Source organism: Phodopus roborovskii, unplaced genomic scaffold, assembly GCF_943737965.1.
Source record: "Phodopus roborovskii unplaced genomic scaffold, PHOROB, whole genome shotgun sequence".
In the NCBI taxonomy this organism is placed as follows: Eukaryota; Metazoa; Chordata; class Mammalia; order Rodentia; family Cricetidae; genus Phodopus; species Phodopus roborovskii.
In genome coordinates, this window is record NW_026125295.1 from 9311653 (window position 1) to 9337383 (window position 25731).

Genomic DNA, 25731 nt, shown 5'->3' on the forward strand with positions numbered 1-25731 from the left:
ATACAGATAAACCGATGGCTAAATAGACAATGGATAGATAGATAGAGAGACAGGCAGGCAGGCAGATAAAAAGCTTGGCAGCTCGATCATGGTGGTATATGCCTTTAATCCCAGCACTCGGGAGGTAGAGGCAGGGTGATCCCTGAGTTCAAGGAGTCTACATATGGAGTTCCAAGCCAGCCAGGGTTACATAATAAGACCCTGTCTCAAAACAGACAGGCAGAGAGCAACCACAGCTTTGTTGGGAACTGTGCTCTATCCTGGACCTCCCAGGAACCCCTGCTGCAGGCTGTGGACAGACCTGTCTGTAGCCTTCTCTCCCCAGGGCATTGCCCTTGGGGCTTTGTGGATGGTTTTTGTCTTTGATCGCACCACATGCTTCCTTGTCAGGTGATTTCAGGATGCAGCCCGCCCGGAAAGTAAAGCTGGGAGGGCGGGATGCGTTAGCCACCTGGCAGCCTGTCTGTGCTTTTCCAGGCCACTTAGCAAAGGAAGGGCTTTTACACTTCGGAGATGTCTCTTTGTTTCGTGACTCTTGGCCCAAGTGTTCCTGGCTTTCAAGACACAGGAATCATTGGGATGAATTTATAGCATAAACCGGATGTGATGGCCTACTCCTATTATCCCAGCCCATGCACACACAGTACGGGCAGAAGTTCACGCTCATCCCTGGCTGCATTGGGAGTGCAAGGCTAGCCTGGGCTACATCACACACACACACACACACTCACTCACTCACATACTCACACATACTCTCTCTCACACACGTGTATTGTGTATTTATTCTGTGTATACATGTGTACGTGTGCACATGTGTGCCATGCCTGTGCGTGGAGGTCAGAGGACAACTGGAGGGAGCCAGGCTTCTCTTTCCACAATGTGGGTTCAGGGGGTTGAGTTCAGGTGACAGACTTGGCAGCAAGTGCCCTTACACCCTCTGGGCACCCCCAACCCTCACGTCTTGCCTGGCCTATCCTGTTCCTGTTGGATAGAAGAAGGGTTACCCTGTTTGGTAGCGGCCCCGCCCTCACCATCAGGGAGCAGAGTTGAGGAATCCTAGCAGACCAGTGTGGCCAGTCTTCACTTATTTTATGTCCTGTCCATGTTTCCATGCGGCTGGCGAGCTTCTTTGATGTTCTCACATCAGGACATCAGGTTCCAACAAGGTGACACAGCAGGGTCAGCAGGAAGCCACCCCTGAGCTCTGTGTGTGGCTTCACCTCCTGCCATAAGCCGAGGTGCATTCCTGTGAGTTCTGGGAGCTGTTCAGGCAGATTTATTGAACCCACAGCGTGGACTTGGGAACCAGGTTCATAGTCCCCCGGCCAGAAGCGCAGGTAGGACTCTGGGACTTGCAGCAGGGATCTGAAGGTGAGGATGTAAGGACTCAGGCATTACGCTGGCCTGCCCTGACACCTGGCAGAACGCACTCAGGCAGTGCCCTGGTCAGCCCGGGGTTCCGTGGTTTCGTAGTCTGCATGCAGGTGTAAAGGACCCTTTAAAAGAAGGATGACCCCGCCCTATGCTCACTTACAATCTCTTTCCCACTCTTCCCCGAGGCTCCCCTGGGGCAGACAGGACTTTTCCTGTTTCTCTCTTCTCTCCTGTCCTCTCTCCGTCTCTCTGCCTCTGTACCTCTTTTCTCTTTCCTTCCCTTTCCTCCCCTTTCTAATAAAACTTCCCACAAAGTTCTGTCCACCTGGCGGGCGTGTTTGTCCCCACCTTGGTCACCCTCTTCCGTCATGGAATCTGCCAAGGTCCCCCACACCTTATCATTGCGGAGGGGTGCATTTTGTGTGGCAGCTGGGGTCTAATGTCGTCTCTAGTGGAGACTTGCACTAAATCTGGGGACCCGGGCTGATACCGGCTGAGGCTTGCTTGCTCGTAGAGTGAGGAGAAGCGCTGCATGCCTGGTGGGAAGGGGCTCCTGTGAGCCAGTGGGAGACTTCCAGGGAGCAGAGCCTTTTCTGTATCGGAGGAATAACCTTCAGCTCGCTCAACAAAACCAGAGCCACACAGCTTAACTGAGATCCAGTATGCGATCAGGAGCCCACCCGCCTTGAATGTGGACTTCAGTGATGCTTTTAAGTGCATTATAGACTTGTGTTGCTTTCAGAGCCATTGTTACCCCCCACTCCCAGGGCCAGTGTCTAACTTCTCCATGTGCTCTCCAGCTCCTAGTGTTATTTGCCTCCTGTTTTCATGTGTGTAGGTGTGTTATAGTGTATATTTGTGTGTGTTATAGTGTATCTTTGTATGTGTGTGTGTTATAGTGTATGTTTGTGTACGTGTTACAGTGTGTGTTATAGTATATATTTATGTATGTTATAGTGTATGTTTGTGTACATGTGGTGTATATATTTGTGTATGTGTGTTATAGTGTATATTTGTGTGTGTTGTAGTTTAAGTTTGTATATGTGTGGTGTAGTGTATGTGTGTGTGTGGTGTAGTGTATATTTGTGTGTGTTATGGTGTATATCTGTATGTGTTGTAGTGTATATTTGTGTGTGTTATAGTATAAGTTTCTGTATGTGTGGTGTAGTGTATATTTGTATGTGTTTGCATGTTTGTGTGGGCACATGTATATATGGGCGCTCTTGCACATGTGTGCACGCATGTTCATGTGGAGACCCAAGGTTGATGTGAAGAGTCATCCTCTATTGGTCTTACACCGTCATTATTGAGGCAGTTCTCTCAATCAAACCCAGAGCTCACCGATGTGGCTAGTCTCAGTAGCCAACTTGCTGTAGGATCCCCTGACTTTTGCTTCTGAGCCTGAGGTCTCTTACCCCTTATTTGCCATTGGATTCTAGCCGTTCTATTTATGTGTTGGTGTTTCATTATCATCTTTGAACAAGGTTACTTCTTTAGAAATTGTGTTAGAGCACACAAAACATTTGTCAACAAACACGTTCAAAGCATATCATATGTATGGCTCCCACCCTCACCCCCACCCTCTTAAACCCGCAGTTCTGGGCGTTGAACCTAAGGCCTCATGCGTGCCAGGCAAGCCCTTAACCTGTGCCGTTAGGGCATTTACACTTCAGCACACCCGCCACTGCCTGGTTGCCCAACGTTTTCACCGCCAGTCAACTGCCATGCACCTTCACCTAGTGACAGGATTGCATCCAGGGAAATGTGTCCATAGATGATTGCATCCACGTGTGGGCATTCCAGCGCATGCTGGCCCACAGTTGGGCGGCCACGACATCTCCAGCCTGAGCCCATCTGCTTTGCTTGGGGCATTTTGGAGGAGGCTTCTCAGCAGGTCCCTCCCCCTTCCCTTTGGTCCGCTCTTCCTGCCTGCCCTGTTGCACAAGAAACCACCATGCTCACGTGGGCCAAGGTCGACCTTTAGCCTCACACTGGAAACACTGTTTCCTAATGTGACTGAGTGGGTGGACTGACTGTCTAGTTCAGCTGCTTGGCAGGGGTACGTATCTTACGCCTGTGTGAGGGCCTGTGTTTGTGCGTGTGTATGTGTGCACACGTGCGTGTGGGTGCACATGCATGTGTATGCGTGTGTTGAGGGTGGTGGGCTGATCCATGCACATGAACTGAGGCCACTGTTGTTTTTTGGGGGATACTGAGTTCTGCAGGTGCTTCAGGCTGCTGCAACCATTCTAGAGAATTCTCCAGCGTCATTTGTTTCTCTGCAGCTTAGCTTTGTTGGCCTTTGCTTTCTGTTTCCTACATGTTTGTCCTGCGATCTGGAGACCTCAGACACCGAGTCCTGCCTTTCTGTCTGGTGGCTGCTCAGCTGCCAGCTCACCGGCACCCCGGGGCTCTGAGGCCTCGCTGTCCCCTTCTGCCCACTCCTGTTTCCTGCCTTTAACGCGTGCTTCCAAGTGCTTCCAAGTGTCCTGCACTCTCGGGGGACCATTAGAGCCAGTGCTGTTTGCTCTGCTGAGTCTGGCAGAGCCTTGCAGAGGTTCTGGATTAGCGGGTTCTAGAGGCTGCAGAGACAGAGCAGAGGCCAGTGTCTGGAAGGCCCATGATTGGCTTCTGTTTTGCTGTGTGGTTGCACAGCCTCTCTGGGCCGTTTGCTGTCACTAGCTCGAGTGGTTGAAGCAGTCGATGGCTCTGATGGTCCCCTGTAATCTGTGGAGTCAAGCCAGCCGTGCTATAGAAGGTAAGTGCCGGTGGCCTCAGTGTGTAGTCCCAGACTCCAGAGCCAGCGACAAGAGGATGCTGCGCTGCGTGGATTGTGCGTGGCTTCGGGTCTGTATCCTTCACCCTTACAGTGTCTAGGTCTGTGCAGAGAGGAGGTGGACGAGGGGCCCTGTGAGGCTTGGACACGTGGGGTCAGTCACAGCCGTTACCAAGGGTGGCAGACCAGCCAACAACTCCTGGAGCTGGACCTGGGGCCAGGCTGGCTCATTCCTCACCAGTCATGGCCCATGGCCGCAGGGAAACTTGGTGGGTGAGCAGTATAATGGGGGAGGGGCTGGGAGGAAAGGTCAGAGACAGACAGAACTTGCAGTTTGGTTCTGTATGTAGCTCGTTTATTGGCCCCTGCTTGTCACTGTTAAAATGTAGCCATGAGACCCTCCCAAGGCCTGCAGCCGCATACAGGGTGGTGGGAAATTCCTGCATACAGACTTGTTTAACTTCGCCCTTGGGTGTTCGAAACTTCTAAATTAGCGTAGCAATAGAAATCCTGGGACTTGAGGGCTGGCGGGTTCGCCACCGACACCAAGCCTGAGGACCTGAGTCTGGGCACCATGACCCATGTGGTGGAGGAGAGAACTGATCCGCACACATGAGCGCTGTGACATGTGTGTCCCCAAATAAATAAATAAACAAACAAACAGATAGATAAATGTGATTTTAAAAATTAAGAAGTCAGGGAATCTTGTGTAAACACTCGGACCCGGCCGAGTCTCAGCTGAAGTCAGCATTTGGAGGGCAGGGGAGGGTTATGGGTGCTGGGCTGCCCCGCAGAGGCTCTGTAAGCCTGTGACCTTTCTGTAGCTGCCAGAGAGGCTTCTGGTGGGCAGAGAGACTTATGCTGCTGCTCTTCTGCAGACAGAGAAACTGAGTCCAGAAAGGTGGACTGGATGGGGGGTTACATGGAGCAGTGTGGACAGAACCAGCCCCTCCCCCAGACTGTTTCACCCCACGTACAGGGTTACACAAGGCCCTTTCCATGCAGTGCACTTTGAGCGTGTTCACCCTGTACCCCTCCCCCTCCTTCCTCTGTCTCTCACCTCCATCCATCAGCTCTGTCCCTTACTGTCTAGGGCCTACACCGGTCTGTGTCGGCTATATGTTACCTGTCTGTGCCTTTCCCACTTTATGATCGGTATGAAATCTAGGAGCTAAAAATGGGAGGAAACGCATGGCACTTGCCTGTCTGAGACCCCCTTGACTGTCAGCATGACATCTCCAGGTGCATCTGTTTTCCTGCAGATGATACCGCTTCCTTCTTCCGTGGGGCTGAAAAGCAGTGAGCCCATTGTGCATAGAAAGCACTCTTTCTGTAACCCGTCCTCTGATGCCGGACACCTAGGCTGGTCGGCCATTGCGAATGTTGCCGCAGCCAGAGCTGACGTGCAAGGATCTCTGGGGTGTGCTGACTTGGAGGCTTTTCAGAGAAGTACCCAGGCGTGGTAGGAGCTGGCCATATGGTCGGTTTGGTTTCGCTTTTGTGAATCCTGCAGACTGTGTTCTTGAAGCCTTGCTATAGGCTGGCTGTCCAGCAGGTGGCAGTGTGGTTCTGGCTTCCTCCCATTTGTCCTCGCTGACTTCCTCTTCCTGCTCGCGTCTTCTGCCTTCCGGTTTCATCCCTTCCTCCTCTGATGTTTCCCTGCGCCTGCAGATCTGAGGAGTGCTTGTGTACTTTGCCCCCTGACAGCTGTGCAGCTGGTACCTTTTTCTTAGGGCCGGGAACCCTGAGGATGAATCCCTTCTCCATCTGGGGTGGCCACCTCAGAGCAGTTATGTGTCCTGCAGAAGAGGAGCTACCCCTCCTGGAAAACTTGACTTCTGTTTTGGTTTGGTTTGGTTTTTCGAGACAGGGTTTCTCTCCGTAGCCTTGGAGTCTGTCCTGGAACTCGCTCTGTAGAACAGGCTGGCCTCGAACTCACAGAGATCTGCCTGCCCCTGCCATCCTTTCTAGGCAGCTCTGAGGGGTTCCTTATCTTAGAAGGTGGGTCACTCCAGACTTTAGGGCTTGGTGAATCCCTAGGGATCGTGTCAGTATTTCCCCAGGACTCAAGGTATTTCCACTGCTCTGTGACAGTTTTTTCAGTACTAGGGAGACAGGGACATGAGATGTGCCTCCTGCCTGCTGGAGCTGCAGTTCACCCTGGGTTGGTGGGGTTGGTGATGAGGCCTGCCACCCCGGCTGCCCTGGCTTCTCTGTTTATCCCAACACTTCAAGCATTTTGATTTTTGAAGCAAGGTCCTCAGGGCTGGGTCTGAGGTTGGGTTATGACTTGAGTCCTTTCTCCTGAGTTGCTTTTGTCTGTCGGGGAGGAGATACGGAGAAAGCCTGGCTTGGCTGTGCAGTGTGCATTTCGGGAGCCTGGAGGAATTGGTCAGGCCAGACTTCACAGACACAAGCTGGCATTTGAGTGACATTTTAGGGTACAGTGGTATGGGCCATGAACATTCTAGAGTTGTCTAAAACAGCTGATTTTAAAAAATGTGTTTGTGTGTGTGTGTGTGTGTGTGTGTGTGTGTCTGTGTATGTGTATGAGAGAGTGTATGTATGTGCACATGCATGCATGGGCACGTGTATTGTGTGTGTGTGCATGTGTGTGTATTGTATGTGTGTGCTGTGTGTATGTACACACGCCCATGTGTGTGTTTTGTGTGTGTTGTGTGTTTGCATGTGCACGTGCTTGAGTGTGTGTATGCATGTGTGTGTGGTGTGTGTGTGTGTTGAGTGGGGGCCCTGAAGAATGCTGAGAGGTTGGCGTGTCTTAGCTGAAGGGAAGCTAGAGAAAACGGCAGGGCTGACCTGGGAAGTGTGGCTCAGGCGTGGGCTTGGCTGCTCTGTTGGAGGCAGAGCTGTTTGTGGATCGTGTCCCTTAAGGCAGAGCTTCACGTGCTCCTCTCTTGAAGTCTACATGGAAGGTGTTCTCTCCTCACCTTGTCCAGGCACCCAGGGCTGCAATGACCACGCCCTTGGCATTGCCGGCATGGCTAAAGACGCTAGCACCTGCAGCTGGGCAGGTGGCCAGGACATAGCAGGAGAGTCTTGTCCATGTGCCCCACACACCTTCCTTGGCCGACGTGTGCAGCCCTCAACCTGCTGTTGGTGTGTGTCATGGGAAATTCCAAGTTTCACACACATGCTTCCAGAGATGGGCTGTGGTGGCATAGGGTACCAAGTTAGCCACGGAGGCTCCTCAGACCGGATCTGCCACCTGCTTAGTCACATGACCTTGACTAAACAAGGCCATCCATGCGCCTGGGAATCTCAGCTCCCTCACCTGTGAAGCTGGGCAAATAATACTTTGTCCTCACTTTCTAGGCGGGACAGTCTGCAAGTACCTGGCTGTGGGTTTTGAGTGCTGGCCACATTCCTGTGGGTTCTTTCTGTAACCCTTCATGTGTGTGTGTGTGTGTGTGTGTGTGTGTGTGTGTGTGTGTGTGTGCGCGCGCGCAATGGGTATGGAGGCCGGAGCACAACCCTGGGTGTCATTCCTTGTTTGCTGAGGCAGGGTCTCTCACCGGCCTAGATGTCACCGAACAGGCTGGCCAGCAAGCGTCAGGGACCCACCTGTCTCTGCCTCCCCAGTCTGGGACTGCAGATGACAAGCCTGCACCTCCACACACAGCTTCTTATGGTTTCTGCCGATTGACCTGGGGTTTCCTCTCGCTTGTCGGGCAAGCACGTTACTGACGGGCCATCACTCCAGCCTCTATCCTGGGATTCCTGACAGTGGTCTATGCTACATTTACCCAGCCTCGGGCCTTGGCGTGTCTTCTCCGTCTAGCCAACACACTCCTGTCCGTTTCCGTAGGAGCTCCCCGGAGCCTTTGGTCAAGGAGAGCGCCCTGACGGTCTCCAACTTGACTTGGCTGCATCCTAATTTTCTGGGATTTGAAGGCAACTGAAACCTTGCGTATTTCTAGATGGGGTGGGCCACACTGCAAAAACATCAAATACTCTGATGTTTGAGAATGCATTTCGGCCCAGTCCTGGGAGGACGGACAGGCCAAGTCCTGGTGGCTGAGCAGCTGGCAGCTCACACAAGCGACACGTTGTGCTTAGAAGGGGTCTCCACCCTCCACCCAGCCCTGGCTCCGTTCTCTTCCTCACTGTCAAGCATCATGGAGACGGCAGCCTGTCACGTGGGCCTTTCTGTGGGAATGTGGTCTGTCCGCTGCCTCTTTTGGAGCAACTGCGCAGGGCTGGTTTGGTCAGACCCCTGCCTAGCCAAAAGATGCCACTGACTGGCGGCAGCCGTGTTGACGCCAGGTCCCCTTCCTCATACGGTGGCCGTGCCGTGGCTGAGAGGGGTCTTGCAGAGGTGGCAGCAGAGTCCTCGCTTCATGGTGAGAAGAGGAGGTCGCTCCCTGAGGGCTGATGTGGACGGGGTTTCATTGGGAGCTGAGCAGGAAGAGAAGGTCCGTGTCTTGAGGACATTCATCGGGACACAGCTCTATCTAGTCTCTGCTAGCTGAGACAGATGCCAGATGCGCTAGGCGTGGCCCTTCTCATGCTCGGCAGAGGTGCAGACCTTCCTCCTCCGCAGGGCTGGACTGCAGCCCCAGAGCACCATAAAATCCCCAGAGCCTTACTTTCCAGTCATTAACCCTTCTCTGAGAACTTAGAGGCCACAATGGCTTCTTACATGAGAATGTCTTGCACTGAGGCCTTACAAACTGAACTGAGAGAGGCCGTGTGGGATCCCGGGGTGGGTGTGGAGAGCTGGGTTCCGGCTTAGAGAGCGATGGGTTTTCTTCAGCGATGTCATACACTTTGGGGTGCTGTCGGGACACCTCAGGTACAGTGGAGCAGGATTGGTGTTAGCCTGACCTAGCCTGACCAGACACCTGCCTCCCCCGACCCATGTCACGGCCTCAGCGTCCCCGGGGGAGGACGAGCTGCCGTCCTCCCGTACGTCTCCAGCAAAGCCCTGTCCTAGCCCCGCCCCCAGTGGCCTCCCCTCCAATCATTGCTTCCCCTGTCCTAGCCCCGCCCCCAGTGGCCTCCCCTCCAATCATTGCTTCCCCTGTCCTAGCCCCGCCCCCAGTGGCCTCCCCTCCAATCATTGCTTCCCCTGCTCCTAGCCCCGCCCCCAGTGGCCTCCCCTCCAATCATTGCTTCCCCTGCTCCTAGCCCCGCCCCCAGTGGCCTCCCCTCCAATCATTGCTTCCCCTGCTCCTAGCACTGGTGCCTATCGATCGATCGTGTCTTCTGAGTGTGTGGTCAGGGTTTGGCTGTTCCCCCTTAATTGGAGTCCCCCATCTTCCCTGGTTTACCAGTATCCCCGTTAGCGTTAGCGTCTCCCCTGCCCTTTCCACCTGGAGCTCGTCAGAAGGCGAACGGACCTCATCCCCACCTTCATCCACCCAGGCTCCCGAGCCCCTCCACTGTCCACTCCGAGCGTTTGCTTGCCTTCTGGTGTGTTTTCCCATCTGAAGACTGAGTCTTAGCACAAAAGCCCGAGTTCGTCACCCTCTCTCCGGCTGGGTCCACGTGCAGAGCAGTTGGTTTCTGGGCTGGCAAGACCCCTGCTGTAGCCACAACAGTTTTGCTGTTGTAGGCTCCCTGCTAAATGCTCTGAGCTCATGGCTGATGCCAGAATTCAGTCATGTTGATTTCATCGTTATCGGTTCGTGTGAGTAAGCACGGGGTAGAAAAGTCTGCAGGGTATTCTGGTCTGTGTCCTCATTCTGTGTGTCACAGCTGAGCTGCTGGTTAACTCAAAAAGCCTGCTTGGGTGGGCTGTGTGTGTGGGACGTTCACCATCAGTTGACTGTATTTAGAATCACCGTGGAAACACACCTCCAGGATGTCTGTGAGGGTGTTTCCAGAGAGGTCTCACTAAAGTGGGAAGACCCTGGATGTGGGCTGCACTAACCCATCCATGCTCTGGGGACCAGCCCTGGGTGTGGGCGGCACTAATTCATGCACTGGACCCCAGAGCTGTGAGGAGCGGAAAGTGAGCCTCCCTCCAGTGTTCGTTCATCTCTGTTTCCTGACTGGGGACGCACTGCCGTCAGCCACCTTGTGCGACTGTGCGTTACCTGCCACAATAGACTGTGTCCCCTCAAACTATGAGCCACAGCAAACTTCCTCCTTAGGTTGGTTCTTGTCCGGTATTGGTCACAGCAGCAGGAAGGTGCCTCACCACACCATCCCAGGCTTTGCTACACTCCCCTCTGAACACGGTGGGCCTGGAGCTGTGGGTCCAGGGGCGAATCGAGGCCACCCATGTGGCAAAGATTGCATTTCGTTAGCCTCGTGAGTTTGCGTGCTGTGGCACTCAGAACGTGGAACCTACTACTAACAGAGTGATAGTTCTGACAGGGCTCTGTGGATATAGGCAAGAGTTCTGTTCCAGCTGTGCCTGGGAGGTGTATGTATGTATAGATGGATGATGGATGGAAGGAAGGACAGATGATGGAATAAAGGATACAGGGATGGAAGAGTGAATGGATAGATGGATGACTGGATGGAGTGGGTAGATGGATCAATAAGTTAAGTGCAGGGTAGATTCTAGGTGAGGGGGTTGGCATATATGGTGAACGCAGCGGGAAGCAATCGGTAAATGGTAACGGGTTGGCTCCAGCATGAACACTCGGGAGAAGACAGCAAAAGAACTGTGGATGTAAAACTCGGAAGATGAAAGCTGGGGAATGCTGGATTCCCTTCTCAGAGAGTAGGCACCCGACAGTAGGTCTTTGCAGTCAACACGCAGAATTCTAATTTTAAAATATTAGTCTCCGTCAGGCATGGTGGCGCACGCCTTTAATCCCGGCACTCAGGAGACAGAGGCAGGAAGATTTCTGTGAGTTTGAGGTCAGCCTTGTCTAGAGAGCTGGTTCCAGGATATCCAGGGCTTAAGTTGGAAGGAAGGGAGGGAGGGAGGAAGAAAAGGTCTCTGTAAAATTGGGCTGCAGGCAGGCCTGAAGGCACTTTCTTTAGTGGTTGGTGGGAGGGAGGGTCTGCTGTGGGTGGGGTCATCCCTGGGCTTGTGGTCCTGGGTTCTGCAAAAAAGCAGGCTGAGCAAGCCATGGGGAGCAAGCCAGTCAGCAGCACCCTCATGGCCTCTGCACCAGCTCCTGCCTCCAGGTTCCTGCCTGCTTAGTCCCTGCCCTCCGTGCTTTTGAAGACGAACTGCTCGATGGAGCTGTGAGCGAAATAAACCCTTTCCTCCCCAGTTGCTTGTATTTGTTCACGATGTTCGTCACAGCCGTAGTCACCATAGCTAGGACACCACACTTGGCCGTACAGTGTTCTAAGCTATGCTAGTTTCTGTCTGCACCACTGTGCCCATTAAACATCTCTGCCCCTGCAATTCTAAGTCTCGGGAGTAGGTTTCAAATGACGTGTCCTTGCCTGGATTTTGCATGCCACAGGCGTGAGTGGCAGTGTCTTAGCTTACTCCTGCGTCTTCTTCTCTCTAGACGTGTGCAACAGCACCAACCTTCCAGAAGTTGAGATCATTAGCCTCCTGGAGGAGCAGCTGCCCCATTACAAGCTGAGAGCTGACACCATCTACGGTTACGACCACGATGACTGGCTACACACGCCTCTCATTTCCCCCGATGCTAACATTGACCTCACAACCGAGCAGATTGAGGAGACGCTAAAATACTTCCGTAAGTAGCTGGCCCCTCATCCGCGGAAGCAGTGTGGTGAGCAGTCCTTCCTTGCCAGGGCCTGCCATGACTCATTGGGTGACACGGGCCTGGCATCTGTGGAAGGGTGGCCAAGGGGGGCGTGGCCTCAGGAGTGGGTTAGCCATGTTGAGGGTTTTCTTGGTCAGGATGAGTAGCGGGGACTAAATGTTTTCATTTGAGCCATGCAGACTAACTTAAAACTATTCTCATACCCTTTTCTATTTTTTAAAAACAATTATCTGTTATGCTTATTGTGCATTATTTTATGTGTGTGCGTGTTTGCCTGCCTGTTGGTGTGTGGATCATGTTGCACGCAGTGCCTGAGAAGGCTAGAAGAGGGCGTTGGATGCTCTAGAACTGGAGTTACAGATGGTTGTGAACCATCACGTGTGTGGTGGGAATTGAACCTGGGCCTTCTGCTGAGCCATCTCTCCAGCCCCATCATTTTCCTCTATGAGTCTGTTTGTATTTAACAACAAATGTCACAAGGAAATCTAGGCGGCTTCCTTCTACGTAGACACAGCAAGGCAGGAACCAGGATCGACTGGCCAAGCTGGAATTCCAGGAGTCAAACCAATGCAGTATAAAGTTAAGCCACTGGGGGGCAGAACTGCTACCTGGTGGGTGGACTTAGCCTTAAGGAGTCCTCAGAGAGGGAGAAGGGAGGGATAGAGATAGAGGTAGAGAGAGAGAGAGAGAGAGAGAGAGAGAGAGAGAGAGAGAGAGAGAGAGAGAGGAAGGAAGGGAGGGAGGGAGGGGAGAGAGAGAACAGCAGAGGATAATGATTTCATCTACCGCTTATTCAGACGACAGCTGCTCTTTATTCCTTCTTCCTTCCCACTTCTCTCCTCCTTTTTTATTTTTTCAGTGCTGGGATTTGAACCAAGAGTCTTGTACATGCTAGGCACTAAGCAAGTACTCTACCAATTCACAATGCACCCACTCCTTAAAGGGATGTCTTTTAAAAATAATTTTTGTTTGTTTGTTTTTGTTGTGGACAGTCTCACTAGGCAGCCCAAGATGGCCTGGAATTTCCTACGTAGCCTAGGCTTGTCTGAAACTCATGGCGATCCTCCTGCCCCAGCCTCCCAAATACTGGGAGTATAGGAGGCACCATCACAGCAGGCAATAAATGCTGCTTTATTTTTTTACCATGTTAGGATGAATCCAGAGCCTCCAACATGCTAGGCAAATGCTCTTCCACGGAGCTACCCGCCATCACTGTACTTCTGTTCTTTAGAAGCATGCATGTTCGGGGTCTGGAGAGATCACTGAGCAGTTAGGAGACAGCTGCTCTTCTAGGAGACTAGAGCTCAGTTCCCAGCACCCATGTGGGCAGCTCACATCCATCTGTAACTCCAGCTTCGGGAAACCTAATGCTGTCTTCTGGTGTCACGCCTACACACAGATGCACACATATGTGCACAATTAAAAAAAATCTTAAGATGAAATTAATATCTTCTTTGTCATTGACGGACCTGTCTGTTTCTCATTTGTATACCCCATGTGCCTCTCTGGAGATAATGCCACGAAGAACCAGCTTGCGGTACGTGGCTGAGCTTTCTGGGTTACGTCTCACTAGTGTAGACCAGTCTTTCCTATTTCTGAGGTCATTTATAACAAACAAATTGGAACTAAAAGCCTCTGGTTTAGGGTGTGTGCAGGGCAATTCTCGGTTCTCTACAACTGGAGTTTTTTCTTGCCAGGTCCCGCAGCCGCTTCAGCCTCAAATAAATACACAGACACTTATATTAATGTTGGCCAATGGCTAGGTCTTCTTATTGGCCAGCCCTGCCTTAATTATTAACCCATTTCTATAAATCTATGTATTTCCACGTGGTCTTACTGGAGAATGCCCGGACCTGTAACTCCTTTGGCGGCGACTACATGGCGTCTCATGCAGTGCCTCTCTACCTCCCCTTTCCCAGAATTCTCCTGTCTCCTAGTCCCGCCTGTCTCCCTGCCTCTATTGGCCAAACAGTGTTGTATGCATCAACCACTAAAAGGAGCACATGTGCAGAAGGACGCCCCATCCCCCATCCGTTCTCTGTAGTGGATACTGACAAGAAAGGAATTGTGTTTGAATTGACCTGTGAGTTTATCCTCGATGCAATGAACGCAGTGTCTTTTTGAGCACTGCTGATAACTGGTGTCAATAGGAACAAAAATAGAACAATCCCACGCCTAGCATCAGCTCGCACGCTTGACAGTCAGTCAGAAGCTCTTCATGAGTCAGCGAAGCAAGAATTTACAAACGGTATAATAACCAACTTTCTAGGTGCTGCAGCGGGAAGACAAACTCCTCAGAGAGGCTGACCCCTGGACAGCCTCGCCACCACTTGGGTCTTCCGCCACACCAGGCATCAGCTGGACTGAGCACACTCTCTCCTCCAGCTTTTTGGTCCTCACAGAGCACCAGGCCACACCCTAAGGTCGGCACCCCAAAGCTGTTGGTGGAAAGAATTCCCATAACAAGTCAGTTATGCTTTGCCAGGGCATCTTCCCCAGCAAGGAGTGTGGGGTTGTGTGTGGGAGGCCAAGTCACTGCTCTTATAGGATCTGTGTGTGTGTGCTTGCACGTGTGTGTGTGCATGTGTGTCTGTGGTCTGTGTGTGTCTTTGTGCATGTGTGCATGTGTGTCTGTGTGTGTCTGTCGTCTGTGTGTTTGTGTGTCTGTGTGTGTGTCTGTGTGTGCATGTGTGTCTGTGTGTGTGTGTCTATGCGTGTGCATGTGTGTCTGTGTGTCTCTGTGCGTGTGTGCATGTGTGTGTCTGTGTGTGTGTGTGTATGTGTGTCTACTGTAGAGGTCCACAGTATGATGTGAAACAGTTATTTCTGAGGACGTCTGTTGTGTGACTTGCTCTTCCCACAGAGCCTCCCTGCTATCTCTGCCAGGGGAGGCTCCAGGCCCCTCCGCACACACATGGATTAGCCGTGGGCACACGCGGTGTAATTGGAGCTCCACTCATGGCAGCACCAGGCCGTTTTACAGCACTGTCACAGAACTGACCCGTTACATAAAACATCCGCAGGCAGGCAGGCAGGCAGGCAGGCAGGCAGGCAGGCAGAGCTGCTTTGCTCTCGCTCCTGTGCGCAGATCCTAAGGTCTTTTTATCAGGAGACGCAGACCGGCATTCGTCTCTCATTTGTTCTCAGTTATGTGTGTAAGAAAACCCAAAAGAATCCTCGTCAGGGTCACCAGTGGTACCGCAGCCCAGAGCAGATCTTACAGGTGCCTGTAGTGGGTGTGTCCAGGTCCTATAGTTAGTTCCTCCCGTGGATTCTGGGCCCTCGAGCCTGATGACTTAATCCATGTGCAGAGATGGCTCAGCAATTAGGAGCACTCACTGCTCTTGCAGAGGACCTGAGTTCAGTCCCAGCACTGACTCACAACAACTCCACAGGGTTTGGCGCCCTCTTCTGGACCCTGCAGGAACTGCACTCACAAATGCAAGGACACATATAACTTAGAAATAAGACATCTGTAGGCAGATGTAGCTGGATGTTTCTCTCCCATCCACCAGTTCCCACTCAGAAGCATAATATCAATTATAACTGTTGGCCAATGGCTTGGGCTTATTATTGACTGTCACCTACATTTAAATTAACCCATTTCTATTAATCTGTGTATTGACACATGGCAGTGGCTTACTGGTGATGCTCAGACATGTTTCTCCTTTGGTGCCTTGATGGCATCTTCTCCAAACTCCACCCTCTTTTTCCCTATATCTCTGCCTGGATTTCCCACCTAGCTGTATCCTGCCCTGTCGTAGGCCAAAGCCGCATTATTCATCAACCAATAAAAGCAACACATATTCACAGTGCACAGAAGGACATCCCACGTCAGGTGGGAATTTTTGTCCTGCCAGTAATTCCCAAATACCCCTCAGCTGCTTCCCAAATAACTGACTGGGAGTCTTAATATTACTTACAAATGCTCGATCGGTAGCTCAGGCTTATTACTAACTAGTGCTTACACTTAAATTAACCCATCATTCTTATCTATGTTTAGTCACGTGGCCCAGTATCCTTTCCCCAGTATGGCGTTCCCATCTTGCTTCCTCTGCATCTGGCTGGAGACTACTGACTCCACCCTTCTCCTTCCCAGCATTCAGTTTTCCTTTCCCACCTAACTTCCTGTCCAGCTACCGGCCAATTCTAATGACAAATCTTTACAGTGTACAAGAGGATTATTCCACAACACAAATACTTTTTAAAACGTATCCTCATTGAACGAGCAGGCATTGACTTTGCAATGCAAGACTTAGCCTGAAGTCCTAGGAGCCCCAAATGTTCTGTAAAGAGAATTTAGAGTTGTGTGAATTTAGTTACTTTACTAACTTCTGACTCAAATGTAGCATTTTCCTCCACGGTCAGACTTGCAGACAAAGCAGGGTGTCAGCATCAGGATGTGCAACTTTGTTGCCAGTGGAGGTCAGGGGTGCTTGTATGCCGCCCGGCAGTGAGAAGACACTGAAATAGGCCTCTGCCCTTCACTGGGTAAAGGTATTGGTATTGTTCCTAGCCCAGTAGCCCTTGTTATTTAACGTATTTATCAGGTAGCTCTTATGCCGTGGCTTTAGCGCTTCTCGGGTTTTAGTAACTAGGAAGACACAGATGTTTCCCTTTACAGGTGGTGTGTAGAAGGCACAAATCCCGGGCCCTGCTCTCTCCAGTGTCCCGGATTTTTATTTATTTGTTTGTTTGTTTGTTTATTCTATAGCCCTGGCTGGCCCAGAACTCACAGAGACCCACTTGTTTCTGTCCCCCGAGTCTTGGGGTTAAAGGCGTGTGCCACCATGTCTGGCCCTACTTTTTTGTTGTTGTTGTTTTGTTTTGTTTTTAGTTTTTGTGTGGTATCTGTGTGTTCATATGTGTGTGTGCATACATGTATGTGCATGTAGGGGCCAGAGGTTGGCATTATCTTCGTCTGTCCACCCCCAACATACATTGGTTCGGGTTTTTTGTTGTTGTTTCTGAGATAGGGTCTCACTGGGTGTGGCGGTTTGAGTGAAAATGACCCCGTAGGCCATTAGAGAGTGGTACTATTAGGGTAAGTGGCCATGTTGGAATGGGTGTGGCTGTGTCCCTGGGGGTGGGCTTTTGAGTTCCCAGAGACTCAAGCCAAGTGGCTCACTGGCTTTTCCTGCTGCCCGCGGATCCAGATGTAGAGCTCTCAGCGGCTTCTCCAGCACCTTGTCTGCCTGTGTGCCCCGCGTTTCCCGCCACTCTGAACCGAAAGCCAGCCCCAATTAAGTACCTTCCTTCATAAGAGTTGCTCTGGTCATGGTGTCTCTTCACAGAAATAGAACCCAAACTAAGACACTATGTGTCCTTTGCTGGCCTGGAAAGCACAGAGATCCGCCTGCCTCTGCCTCCAAAGTGCTGGGATTAAAGGGGCGCCGCCCTGCCGGGCCTCCTGGGGTTTTGAGACAGATTCTCTCCCTGTACTTGGAGATGACTAACTCGGCTTGACTGTCTGTCCAGGGAGCCCCAGGGACCCTCCTCTCCCCTTCTCACAGAGCGGGGATGGCAGGTACACCAGCATGCCTGGCTTTTTGTGTGGGAGCCAGGAATTGTGCTCCGGCCCTCCTGTTTGCCATCATCCCTGCCCTGTTTGGGCTTTGTGTGTCTGTTTACACATCTGTAACCCAGGTGATACAGGACTCAGCACAGTGAGTCACGGTGCCAGGCCGCTTGTGAGCTGGCGGAGGACACGTCCTCTTGTTCCTCCTGGGTCCACTATCGGCATTGTAGGGCGGTGGCCTCTGCTGCGGGGGAGTTGGGGGGGTGCAGGGCTCCCTAAGATGAGAAACCAGAAGTGGGTAGTTATGTCTTACTGGGTATCCAGTCTTCCTGGCTGTTTGGGGTGACGCTCTGTCCCCCTCTGGCCGACGAGAGGGCGCGTTTTCACGCCTTCCTTCGTGAGTGACATTGCTTCCTCCACACGGACCTTTTCAGAGTCGCTCCAGCCCCAGCTAACTTCTGGCCGTCCTGAGAAGTGCAGAGACTAAGAATGGTTTACAAAGTACCCGCGCAAACCAGAATGGGCATGAGGTCAGATGACTGGACAGGAAGTAAGACTGGTCCGTGCTTAGCACTTCCTGTGTGCAGGGTCTCCTCACCCTCCCTCCTGCTGCCCCTGTTCCATAGCGGAGGACCCTCAGAACCACAGAGGTTAGGAAACCCTCCCCAAGGCGGCACAGCAAAAAGGGATGCTGACGTTCAGACACCTGTTACCCGGTCCCGTCCTGCTCATCCTCAGAGCAAGCAAACGGGGAGAGAAACGCAAGGCAATACTCACCGGGTAAAACACCAAAGGGGAGAGCTCAGTTCTCCAAGACCTCCATGTCAGGACGTGTTAAAAGCTTGTTTAGTTATAAATTATTTACTCAACAGCATTGGTTTTCTGTGGGTCACATAACACGTGATTACACGGCGGGACACAGCTTCGCGCCATTGCTCTGTGACGTCCAGCTGCCTCCTGTGGTCTGATGGTGTCCTGTGTCCCATAGTCATGTCCCACTCAGCAGCCGCCAGGCAGGAAGGCCGCCATGAGTGTTGTTAGGTGGTCACGCTCCCGTGGGTCGCTCTTCTCTGGCCGCGTAGGGCTAACACAAGTTCTCTGTGTCACACCAGATGTGCTGACCACCCTGTCTCTGAGGTGACCTGGAAGAGAGCAGGCCCCCAGGCAGATAGGTTTCAGAGTGTTGGCCCAGTGTTTGCTTTCAGTGTGAAGTAACCCAGCCAGTGAGTGCGTCCGGGGTAGGGCATGCACAGCGGTCCTTCCGTCCTTCCGTGCTTCCATCGTTCGGGTGCTCGGGTGCTCGAGTTCCTGACCAGGTTTTCTGACTCAGGCGGTGGGCACAGCTCTGCTATTTTCATCTTCTCCATGTCCTCACCCAGAACTGTGGTGTGTGCACGTTCCAGGCGGGGGTAGTGAGGACGAGGGGGGTGGGGTGGGGTGAGGATGGGGGGTGGTGAGGGCAGTGGCCTCCTCTCTGGGGCATTGGTCTCTCGTCTGTAGGGTCCTGCTCTGACACCTTGACTAGGCTGCTGTGCTCTCCCAGGAGAGAGCGCCTTGGCACGGGCCATCATCACAGCCCGTGCGTCAGCCACTCCACCCAGCTGTGGGCCTGGGCACTGGTGCTGGGGGAATGGAGTTCCCCATCAGAGGAGGCGATCAAAAGTTGCTTCGCGTGGGATTGTCTGGCCGCCCTCAGATTCCTGGGCGCGGTGTCTGGAGAGCAGCCCACACTCATGGTCCTACGTCTGTCACCTGGCATCTTTCATCTTTCTTGATCAAACCAGATTCCAGCAATATCTTTGCCTGCTCACGAACAACACGGCCGGCAAGCTGTTCTGTGTAGACTGTTTTCTTCTTGTGTTAATCCTGCAAGTTTGAGACAGAGCTGGCCCCAACTCGGGTGGGAAACCGACAGGACAGCTTGGCTTTCAGTTCAACTCTTCCCAGGCTTCCGCTGTTCAGCAGGGTTCGGGCAGGAGGGGCATCTGGGGTCTTTTGAACCTGTGGTTCATGTGTGTTTTGACGTGGCGGCATCAGCTGTGTATCAGGCTGGCCACGAGCGTGAGATTTCTCCCCCCAGACCGTCTGTGCTGACAGGTGGTGAGCTCAGACCCACTTAGGCTTCTTACCGATGCCAAGATACATTCTCTTCCCTACCCCTCCAGTGGCCACCCCAGTGCCTGGGTCTCTGGGCTGCTGTCATTAGCGTCAGCCCCCTCACCGGAAGGAGCAGTTGACAGCAGGCTGTTCTTGCGGCCCGCCTTCTGCCGCGAGGTCTCACTGGCTGACAGTCACTTTTTCAGCACGGAAGACTGGAGTGTGAAAGCTGCCGTGTTCGCTGAGCGTTGGCGAGCCCTCTCTCTCCCTGGTCACGCCCTCCCTCTCCTCTGCCTCAAGCCTCCTGGCTCCAGCTGGGTATAGGCAGAGGTTACTGAGAGTGCTGTCTACCGGATGGAATGTCTAGAGCCGGGGAGGGCATTTCAGAGGAGGATAGGGACCCTGAGAATGTGACGCAGGGCCGCTGGTACTGAGGTTTAAGCATGGCCCGTCAAGTGTCAACTCACGTTTTCGCTCTTTTCCAGTAATTGTTTAATCCCTGCATGTTTACATGTGTGTTTATATATGTGCTTGCATGTGTTCATATATTATTTACATATGTGTTTATATATGTGTTCATATATGTGCTTACATGTGTGTTCATATCTGTGTTTACATGTGTGTATATGCATTTACATGTGTGTTCATATATGTGCTTACACGTGTTTATATATATGTTTATATGTGGGTTTATATATGTGTTTACATGTGTGTGGCTATACCTGTGCTGTGTTGGGAAGGCTAAGAGGGCAGTGTCAGCCATCATTCCTCAGGCTCTGTTTATGTTTTGTTTGAGACAGGGTCTCTCATTGGCCTGGAACTCACCAAATAGTCTAGGCTAGCTGGCCAGTGAGTCTTGGGATCTGCCTACACGCATCTCCCCAGGACTAGGGTTACAAGTGTTGGGTCTGCTTGTATGTCTGTGCACCGTGTGCGTACTTGGAACCCTTAGAGGACAGAAGAGGACATCAAACCCCCTGGAGCTGGAGCCACACACAATTGTGAGTCATCATGTGAGTGCAGGGAATTGAACTCAGATCCCCTGGGATCCTCTCTCCAGCCCCGCACACCCTGCCTTTTAAATACAGATCCTGTGGCTCAAGTCCAGGCCTCGCTTTACAGACTGAGTTATTGCCCAGCCCATTTTGCCCTCAGGAGTCTTACAGCTGATAAAGAAGTTGCTGACCCCTAGTAGTTACATTAGCTCCCCAGTGCTTGGGACAGATGGCCACACAGCTGGTGACCTGAAGCAGTAGGTACTCGGTCACTTCTGGTTCTGAAGGTCAGGAGCCCAGAGCCCAGGGAGCCATGATTTCATTCGGGGTGCTCCAAGGAAGACCTCAGACCCTGCAGCTCTGGTCACCCCAGCCATGGGAGGCACTGCTCCAGTGTGAAGGACACGTGCCATTGGATCTTGTCCCCTTTAATTTAGGATGATGTCATCTTAGACATTTAACTGAGACTCATAGATTCCACTGGTAATTTTGTTTTCTTTTAAATTACATTTTCTCTGTCTTTCTCTCCCTCGTGGGGTGGGGTGGGGGTTCACGCGTGCGGCAGCACACACGTGGGTCATGCGTGCGGCAGCACACACGTGGGGATCAGAGCACACCAGTGAGAATTGGTCCTCTCCCTTGGCCGTGTGTGTCCCACGGATTGAACTCGGGCTGTCAGGCTACATGGCCGGTGCCTTTTCCCACTGAACTGTCTTGATGGCCCAGGAGGTAAACCTTGGCACAGACCTCCAGCCCTCGATCTGGTGCTCTCCGAAGGGACACAGGATTTGGACCCGGATGCTCTGCCGTAACCCCCACCGTCCCAACTTTCAGGCCCCCATCCTGGGATCCACGTACAGATGTGTCTGTGTCAACTGGGTCCTTTGCACTCTGACCTCAAGAATTTACCTCCACCCCGCCCCACGTGGGGCAGTCAGTCTGCTCTCCTCTGGAGCCTTCTGGGTAGTCCACCGTCTTGCTGCCCTGGGTCTGACCCGCCTCTCTGAGTGTTGTCTGTGCCCACAATGCCAGGCTTTCCTGTTCTTGTCACCTGTGTCCTCATCCACATCCGCTGCTGCATTCACAGCCACCCTGCGCAGAGATGCACTGAACAATCTTCCAGAAGGCTGGGCGGCAGGAAAGGAGTGGCGGGGTCCACCTACCCGACTTCCTAAGATGGATTAAAATAGCTGTTAGCCTTCTGCCTTGTGTATCGGTCGGCATGCTCCCTGCTTGCCTTTCCCTGGATATCCACTGTGGTGTCTTGGCTGTCACTGACACCACCTGCTCCCTTTAAAGATAACCACACTTCCCCCTACACTATTTGAATTGTCACAATGTGGTCCAGTCCAGGCTTTGTCCATTCTCTCTCCTCGCCTTTGGGGGTGGCCTTCGCTCCCTAAGACCCTGGGCTTACAGAGCCATCATGATTCCTCCCTGCTCCAGGCTGTGGAGTGAGCGGCTCTGTCGTAGGGGAGGGATGCCCTCGCCGGGCCTCACTATGGCAAAGCTGGAAATAGGGTTTCTTTTCACTATCAGGAAATCCCAGCAAGGACGTGCGAGGCGGCTCAGGGGTGACACGCTTTCTGCTCATACATGAGGACCCGAATTAAGACCCTCAGAACCCAGATACGAAGCCAGGCAGCTGTGGCAGACCCGCAGACCCCAGTTCTCGGCAGGTGGAAACCAGGGTTCCCTGGAGCAAGGATCACAAGCTCTGGTTCTAACGAGCGGCCCTGTCTCAATATATCTGAGATGCAGAGTGGTCAAGACACCTGATGTAGTTCTGGTCTCCATGTGCACACATATGTACATGTGGCTGCACATACGTGTGAACATGCATACACACTACATACACATGCAATAAAGAAGTCACACTGACCCATGTTGGTGAACAGACCTGTAATCCAATCTACTTGTGAAGCTGAGACAGGAGGATCACAATTTTGAGACTATCCTGGTCTACGTAGTTAAGTTCAAGGCCAGCCTTGGCAACTTAGTGAGACTTTGTCTCAAGATAAAAAATATGAAGGTCTGCGTACGTCACTCACCGATGACACAGATCCCAAGATCTGCTCCTGCCAACAGTATTCTGTGTAGCCCTGGCTGGAGAAGTCTTTGCAAGTTATCACTTAACCTTATTCCGGTGTAGACCGGGCTGGCGTGGAGCTTGCAGTGATCCCCCTGCCTCTGAAGTGTAAGAACTGGGTGACCTGCCCCTGCTTCAGTTTGTGTTCCCCATGAGCCTCTAACTTGAGGTTGTTAATCTTCACTCACCCAGCTCTCTTCCTGCCTTGAATTGCATTTGCAATTTAACCCCGTAACCGCATTCCGGGTGTTCTCTGGGGTCACCGATGAGGGAGCCGGCAGACTTGTTCATGACGGCTGCCCTGGGTATTTGCTGTGGGTCCTGGGAAAGTGGTGTTTGCCATCCAAGTCCCATGTCCTTGTGCAAGAGGAGAACAGATTAATTGTGGTGTCTGAGGACGAAGTGTGGTAGAAAGTGTGCCCACTTCCAGATTTTATCTTAGATTTATCTATTACATTGAGTGTTTTGTCGTGCCTGTGTACTGTGTGTGTGTGTGTGTGTGAGAGAGAGAGAGAGAGAGAGAGAGAGAGAATGCACGCATGCGTTCATGCTCTGTTCCTTGGTATGTTAACATGTGTAGGCACATGTGTGTAGGTGCACATGCATATGTGTGTGTGCGTGTGTGTGTGTGTGTGTGTGTGTGTGTGTGTGTGTAGACCAGATATTGACATTGGTTGTTTTCCTTGGTCAGTCTCTATTACTGAATCAGGGTCTGTGGTAATTGGAATGTAGTTCATAGGGAGGGGCACTATTGGGAGGTGTGGCTTGTTGAAGTAGGTGTGGTCTTGTTGGAGGAAGTGTGTCACTGTGGGCGTGGGCTTTGAGGTGTCATCTGCTCACCTTGCATTCAGTGTGATGCTCAGCCCACTTCCTGTTGCCCGTGGGTCAAGATGAGGGACTCTCAGCTCCTTCTCCAGCTCCACGTCTGCCCGCACGCCGCTGTGTAGCACCATGATGATAATGGAACACATTTCTAAAAGTGTAATCTTCCCAGGTGAATGCTTTCCTTTATAGGAGTCTCTGTGGTCACCGTGTCCCCCACAGCAATAGAAACCCTGACTGAGGCAGGGTTTTTCACGCGCCAGGAGCTGGTCTGCTCGGCTACTCTGCACAGCCAGCTTTCCCTAGGGAACCCTTTCTCCACCCCTCAGTTCCCCACCTCAGAGCGCTGGGGTTACAGGCAGGCCGCTCCACCTGCCTGACTTCCAACTCAGTGCCTGGACTCCAAACCCATGGCGGGCGCTTTACCCACGGGTCCCCAACCCCTCTCTCCCACTCTTTTAAGCATTGGAATGAGTGTGTGCAGTCTTGGACGTGGTGCAAGCTGTGGTCAAAACCACCTTGCTTTACCGCTTAGCGGCGTTTGTTGTCCCCAGCCAGCCCATCCCGTCCTCGCTGCTGCTGCTGAGATCCTCGTGCTTGGCTGGCTGTGTGCGCCGCGGATGCTTACAAACGGTGCCTCTGCCTCCTCTCCCTAATTACAGCTGAGGATCTGTACCCATAATTGCTCATGCTGGGTCATTTCCTCTTTATAAAGAGTTAGTGATTGGGGAACTCGTCTTGTCCTGAACCCATGCCCGCGTCTAACAACTCGAGCCCCGCCCATCCCTGGAGCAGGCACTGGCATCTCCTCCACTTAACAAGCATCACTGGTGTTTCTACCAAGGTCAGAGATGTTGATCAAGGTGCCTGAACCAAACCTCCACCCGACTGACTCCACAATCCAGGCTCTATCTGTGGAGTAACACTGCCGTCCACCCACCTGTTAGCTTCTGTCTGTGTATGTGGTGGGCACAGAGAAATATTAATGAAATTCGTAGCACTATGAGCCCCATGTGGCCTGCTATAATCGGAAGGACTTTTCGCTTCACTGGAGATTTCTACGGAGCTCTAAGTATCTTCATTTTCTTGTATCTCATTTTTTATTCATTTGTGTGCGTGTATGCAACTGTGTCCACCCTTGCGTTCCTGTGAGTCCAGAGGTCAACCCCTGAGCCTACTTCTCTTGCTATCCATTTTATTTTTGGGGACAGGGTATCTCTTTGAGCCCGAACTTGCCATTTTGGACAGACTAGAGACTAGCTATTTAGTGAGCAACCAGTGATTCCCCTGTCTCCACCCCACAGTGCTGCTAATTATAGGCTCGGGGGGCCATTTCTAGCTTTCAAAATGAAAGGAAAAAAATCCATGGTGCCGCAGGATTTGAACTCAGGTCCTTGTACTTATGCAGCAAGCACTTTACTCTCTGAGTTTCTGCCCCAGATCCTCTCTTCTCTTCTCTTCTTCTCTCCTCTTTTTCTTTTTTGTTCTCTCTCTCTCTCTCTCTCTCTCTCTCTCTCTCTCTCTCTCTCTCTCTCCCTGGCTGCCCTGGCTACCCTGGAATTCTGTCTGAAGACCAGACTGGCCTCGAATTCACAGAGATCTGCCTGCCTCTGCCTCCAGATTGCTGGGATTAAAGGTGTACGCCACCAGCGCCCGGCTCCCCAACCCTTTTAACCCTTTGCCCACCTACCCCCTTTTCAGTTTCTGTTGGAGCTTCCCAAGCTGATAGAATGAGGTGATCTTGTTGACCTTTAGGGAGTCTGTTAATGGTTCATCTAATTATGAAGCCTGTCATCTTTTGTAAGAAGTTTTGTGTTTATGTGAGGGTATGCCACATAAGCAGTTACTATAGTGTTTAACAAAAGGAAGGAACATACTGAATGTTGGCATCCATGGGGTCTGGAGCCAGGCATGAGGCCAAGAACAGATAGTATAACTATGCCGTAGCAATCTCCCAGTTCTACCCATTGTCCACAGTAAAGCCATTTTTATTTATGTGCATGTGCCTGTGTGAGTTTATGTACCTGGCCTATGTGTCAGTGCCCATGGGGGCCAGCAGAAGGAGCGCCAGACATCCCTGGGGCTGGAGTTAGGGTTATGCAGGCGATTGTGAGCTGTCTGGTGTGGGGACTGGGAACCAAACCCAGGTCTTCTGCAGGAGCAGCGAACTTATGAAGCCACCTACCCAGTGATACTTACTAAACATAGTCACAGAATCTCTCATAGTTGAGCATTGAAATACAAGTTTGCAGTTTCAGAATTGCAAAGGCATTTCTTCTTGTGTGTGGGGGGAGAGGTGGAAGCCATTTTCTGATGGTGAAATTTGGAGATCAGAGGATGGAGCTACTGTGCTGGCATGTTCTGCAGTGCCAAGGGCAGGCTTCCATAAAGAA

General features: G+C 52.0%; 1 protein-coding gene across 5 annotated transcripts in view; it reads left to right on the plus strand.

The window, feature by feature from the left end:
• Trak1 (trafficking kinesin protein 1) overlaps positions 1–25731 on the plus strand; it is a 101192-nt gene that overhangs the window by 14623 nt on the left and 60838 nt on the right. For 4 of the 5 annotated variants that reach the window (XM_051202549.1, XM_051202558.1, XM_051202565.1 and 1 more), the window contains exon 2: positions 11593–11787. The gene's annotated coding sequence lies outside the window, so the exon portion shown is untranslated. Of the gene's footprint in view, positions 1–3335; positions 3434–11592; positions 11788–25731 lie in introns of those variants that run through there. The other variant, XM_051202533.1, reaches the window with a different exon arrangement.